Source organism: Vigna unguiculata, chromosome 11, assembly GCF_004118075.2.
Source record: "Vigna unguiculata cultivar IT97K-499-35 chromosome 11, ASM411807v1, whole genome shotgun sequence".
Classification (NCBI taxonomy): Eukaryota; Viridiplantae; Streptophyta; class Magnoliopsida; order Fabales; family Fabaceae; genus Vigna; species Vigna unguiculata.
In genome coordinates this window covers 22,040,860-22,046,698 of record NC_040289.1, presented here as the reverse complement: position 1 = coordinate 22,046,698, position 5,839 = coordinate 22,040,860, and the positions used below count along the sequence as shown (strand labels likewise).

Here is a 5,839-nt window from a genome sequence, read left to right as displayed (position 1 = left end):
ATGCACGGAGTCCAGCTCCTCTAACCTGGAATCCCCTTGCCTAAAAGTTGAGTATGTGAGAGTTCCTCCTTGATCACCAATGACTTCCCTTAGCTCTCCCACGGTCCAATCCTCTAATTCTTGGTTGCCCTCTGATGGCTAGGGTTTGTTTGACCATTCACCTTCATGCCAAAAATAATTTTGACAAAAAGAAAGTTTAATTTGATTCTACCAAGGTTCAAACCCACAACCATTTCAATGTCAAGTCAATGCACAACCAATTAAACCAATTAATGTTTCATGATAATTCCTACAAATCTAAGATTTTATTATCACTCAACACACTTAATTATATAATTAAAAATATGCACAATTAAAATAACACACAATTGGGCATACACAAAACTCAAACCCAAGTCCTCTCCAATTGACCAAGTACTCTCAACCACTTGAACTAATACTACTCCATGTCATACAAGTCAACAATAATGATCATAAAGGCTCCCACTACCCACATATATTAATTAATTATTTATTTATTTAATAAATTTCCTCAAGTCTTACAAACTCTACCTCGAAAGTGACTCCACTATTATGCACAGTGCTTTTATCATCCTAAGACTTTGTATAAAATAAAGTTTCGACGCTAGTTTAATCAATTAATGGACTCTGGTTTATTTTATTTCAAGTTGTAATAATGGCCCAATTGTAACTTAGTCATCAGCCTTTAGGAGATCAAGAGGATTCCTGGCTTAATTATTTTGGGTGACTTTTGGGTTGCCATAATATCAGTTACAATCAGCCATTAAGTAGTTAAGTAGTAGGATCATTAATAGTTTTAACTGGGATGTAATTTCTATTTATGTGTCTTTGGTAATTATAGTAGTTAAAGCTTTTATATTAGGTGAACCATTTTCATCAATTAAACAAGTTGAGTTTTATTCAAAACTATTAGAGTTTACCTTTTTTATTTTAGTGATAGTGATTATCCTATGTTCTTGAGTGTAAAATAAAACTATTAGAAAGAACCCAATTGGGACAAATTTTCAAAAATAGGACCCAATTGGGATGACTTAAATATTTAGGACCCAATTAAGATTTTTTAAAGAAAACGAAAACCTTTCGTGTGATTAAACTTAAAATAAATTCATTTTTTTTTATTTTTTAATCAAAATGAAGTAATAAAGTAGTACTCTTTATCTAAATAGATAATTTATCAAAGTTTAAAAAAAAAAGGAAAATGCTAACTAGTGTCGTAAGGACACTGGCTAAGAATAATTAATTTGCATTGGTTCCTTCATGTTTATATTGAAAGTTGAAATAATTAAATACATTAATAGAGATGGTATATATGCATATAAAAAAATTTATAAAGACAAAAATACCCTTTTAAAGGTTTAGACAATAATGTACTGATATAGAAGAATGCCTTTAGAATTTTTAAAGTCTCTGCTAAAAAGAAAAAGAAATATCTCTGGTGGCACTTGAAGAGTCTCTGAGGGTGAAAGTTTCAAATGGGAAGGTTGTAAACCTTTGAAAGGTATGTCTTTAAGTTTTGTAAAATATAATCTTCAGTGATGAAATTATTATACTTTTATGTGGAAAAATTTTGTCTTTCTACTACTCCTTCAAATTAATTTTCCTTTTTTTTTCTTAAATATGCTTTGTAGATGGTAAATTGCACATTAGATGGAGATAGTGGTAGAGATAAGAGCAACAATAAAGGAAATTTTGATTTGAATGAATTACCTATAGAAGATAATTTTCCAGGAAATGATTGTTTAGGAATATTAGAGCATGTTGAAGATTTAGAAGAAACAACCATTCAACAAAATCTCGTTATTGATGAGTTTTTAGAAGAAATCGATGAAATTGGAAATTTTGTGGACACAAATGTTGTGCATTTTGTTCACCAGATTTTTTTCAATGAGGAAGTAGCATACTCCTTTTATAAGAGGTATGCATATCAACAAGGGTTACAGTTCATAAAGGTAGATTTGTTAAACAAAAGATAGATTTGTTAAACGAAATGGAATTATAAATAGGCGTGATTTTTTTTTCTATCGAGAAGGAAAAGTCTCGTTTCATCGGTTAATGCAGGTAACTTTCAAGTTCAAGTAATTATTTTATTTATATAATGTTAGTGAAATTTCTAATCCTTCCTTACTTTTCAATAGACTTTTGTAACTTTAATGAGGAAGAAACCTAAGACTATATTGACAGACCAGGATTCATGGATGACTAAAGCAATTTCAAAAGACTTGCCATCAACAAAACATAGCTTCTACATATGGCATATTCCTTTCAAGTTTAGCTCTTAGTTCAATGCTATACTTCGTGAGAAATAGTCAAAATGGTGCGCTGATTTTTTTAAGCTCTACAAGTTTTAGACAACGGAATAATTTGAGCATGAATGGCCAAGAGTTGTCGCAAAGTATAATTTGCAATCAAATAAGCATGTGAAAGGATTGTATGAAATAAGAAATAATTGGGCACTTGCATATCTTCGTGATTATTTCTTTAGGGGATGACAACCACCGGAAGATCGGAAAGTATCAATGTTTTTGTTAAGAGATTTATCAATTCTCATACAAGTTTAAGAGGTTTTACAAATCAGGTGAATTAAATTATGATTGTGTTTATTTTTCTTAATAAATTTCAGGTTTATCTAGCAATTGAAGATATTAAGCAAAAAGAAGAGCATGATATAATGTTGGATAAGTGCAGAAAATTTTCATTGAAGTTTGTATCTCCCTTACAAGAACAAGCTTATAGTATTTTCATACAATTTGCTTTCCGGAAGTTTGAAGAGGAGTTTGAAAGATGCACTCAATATTCAGTTCTTGATGAAAATGGTAATGTAAATGTGTTGCAATATTATAAAAATGCAAATAGTAAGAAACATGAGGTATTTTGGTATGTTAAAATAGTTGCTTGTAGTTGTAAGCATTTTGAGTTTTGAGGATATTATTCTTAGCATTTTTATTCATAAAGATTGCCATGTAATTCCTTCCAATTACTTGCCATCACAATGGCAACTTGAAGCTTCACATAACACTAATGAAGTCCAGGTACACAAGACTATTATTGAGGAATGAATAACAATGGATGTTGTGCATTGTCCTCCAATTTCAAAAACAAAAGGCTGGCTAAAATGAAGACGCTGTAAACGGGGAAAAGAACTACCACAAATAAGAATAGTTGTGGGTTGTGTAAAGGGAATGGACATAACATTGTTATGTCCGTCGAAAGATGATGTTCAGAATTGTTACATGTCCCTCGAAAGATGATGTTCAAAATTCCGATCCTGTAAGGAAAAGAAAGAAAAATGTTTCTGAAAAGGCAAATTTAAATCTGGTGTTTCACTTAAAAGTTTAGGTAATTAAATTTTTTATATTACTAGTTTATGTATTTATAATTAATAGTTTCATATATTCAAATATTGTTTGTTTCTTTAGTACAAGAAGTTTTGTTAAACTAACAAGAGTGTTGGAAAAGATTATCAAAAAATCAGAGAAAGTAAATTCGATCAAGTCTCAAATTGATACTTTAGTTGTTTTTTTTTTTATATAAATTTTTTAGATGTGTAACACTATTTTTTTAGTGGTTGTTCTGTTAATTAAAATATCTTTATGTTTAATTATATTTAATTTTTAACAACATTAAAACATAATTATTTTTTATTTAATTATTTTATAACTTTTATTTTTGAGCATTTTTGTTTTTTAAATAAAATAAGATTGTATTAATGGTGATTAGGTCAAATTTAATTTAATATTATATTTATCTATGTATTTCTTATAAATTTTAATGTATATTAATTACATTAACCATTACTCTTAAAACACTAGTTAACAAGACTAAAAAAAACTTTGTTAAAGTATCGTACTCCAATAAAAAAATTGATCTTGAATGCATGCATAAATCTTCTTATTCCATTGATAACCTCCAGGACATTTATAAATATCTAGTTATCTAAATCTCTTTATTGTCTGGTGTTTTGTGTTGTATTATTCAGAGAAACTTTTACTAATTGAAAACTTTAATCCAAATGAGATACTTGAATGACCCAATTGATAGAAATTGGCATATCCTACGACAAAAAAATTTTGTAGTAAGTGTCCATAAAATTTTTAAAAATATAATCACTTTTACTTGATTAGGAATTAGTCTAGATATGATTTACAAAGTAATTATAATATAAGTAAAACTACTATCATATATGATAATTTGAATGCTAATATAAATTCATTTGCACCACCATTACATTGCTTCTACATTTAAGTTAAAATATAATAATATTTGATCATTAGTTAAAAACTCCATATAGAGGTGGATCAATATAATTTTATATTTTATAAACTGTAGTCATTTAACATTTTTTAAAACATTGTTAAATAGTACACATGATTGTTTTTGTAAGCCCCACTTAAATTCTGCCCTAAAGTTTAAGAGCCTACCTTGGTCTGTTGGACCTAAGGTTAGCCCACAGAGTGCCCAAAACTCATAAACTAGTCTAACCCTCTCATTTTCTACTCACTTTGCAAAAATAGTCCCTTGCTCACTTTCGTTTTCCCTTAACAGAGCTCTGCTAGGGTTGGCCCCGTTCTTCATCGAGCTAGTTGAACTCCACTTCCATTCCATTTAAGTTGGTCTTCAATTTCTCTATAGCCTTACTTTCGTGTTTCCAACTAGGTTAATTGTAGTGACCTCATTTTGCTTCTAATATCGGTATTTTCAGCTCACCAAGTTGTTCCGGGAGCTGTGGTACTCCTTCGTAGTGTGCTCGTGTTATAAGCTATCCTCTGTGCAGGCAAGGGAAGCTAGGGTTTTGCTTGTTTTTCGATTTTCTGCTTGCTTTGCTTATGGCTTGGTTGTTGTTTCATTTGATTGAAAATCTGTTAAAACATTATTTGGATTGGATGTTTGGCTGTTGCACGCGTGAACAATGGAGGAACCTAGTGTTTCGCCCAGGCGAGTGAGGCTCGCCCAGGCGAGTGAGGCTCGCCCAAGCGAGAGTGTCAGAAGTGCTCCCTGGGGTTCTTCCGAGCTGTTGCTCAGGCGCGAGCTCTAGTTTTGAGCGAGAGTCCATCTCACTCAGGCGAGGAGGTCTCGCCTAAGCAAGAGAACGCAAAAGCCATTGTTCCCAATTTTTGAGCTCTCGCATAGGAGAAAGGAGCTTACCTGAGAGAGAGAACCCTCTCGCCTGAGCGAGGCCTTCTAGCCTGAGCGAGGCCTTCTAGCCTAAGTGAGAGTTGGGCGAAAATGTGCTCAGGTGCTGTTTTCTCCTCTGTTATTGGTTGATGGTCACATGTTTGATTTAATTACTCTGTTAAAACATGAATTGGGTGAATATGCATGTATTAAATGGTTTATGGGCTAGAACTGATGAGCTTGGCATGGTATGCGTATGAATCATGGTTGGATGGTTTGTTGTATATTGGCATGAGATTGGTATGCATGATTATTCTATGATTGGTTGGTGAGACATGATTTTGGTATTGTTTAGGGCGTAATTTCATGAATCTCTTGGTGAGATCTCACGGTGGTGCCTCATGTTCACGACTTAATTCCATGAATCTCTTGGTGAGATCTCATGGTGGTGCCTCATGGTCAGGACGTAATTCTATGACCCTTTTAGTGGGAGCTCATGGCGGTGCCTCATGGCGGTGGTGCCTCATCATATAATATAGTAAGGATTCAAATAAGAATTGCATCCTGAAACTCTAAAGAGTTAGTTAGTCTCACGTAGAGCATACTGACTCAAGTGGTAAGAGTAGTAGGAGGCCCTAGTCTTTGGCATGATAATGACCTTAGATGTTTGAAGGCTAACCTTGTGCGTGGTAGGATGAAACTCATT

General features: G+C 32.4%; 1 pseudogene; it reads left to right on the top strand.

The window, feature by feature from the left end:
- Positions 1-1,649: 1,649 nt before the first annotated feature.
- On the top strand, positions 1,650-3,235 carry LOC114170259 (annotated as a pseudogene).
- The last annotated feature ends 2,604 nt before the right edge of the window (positions 3,236-5,839 follow it).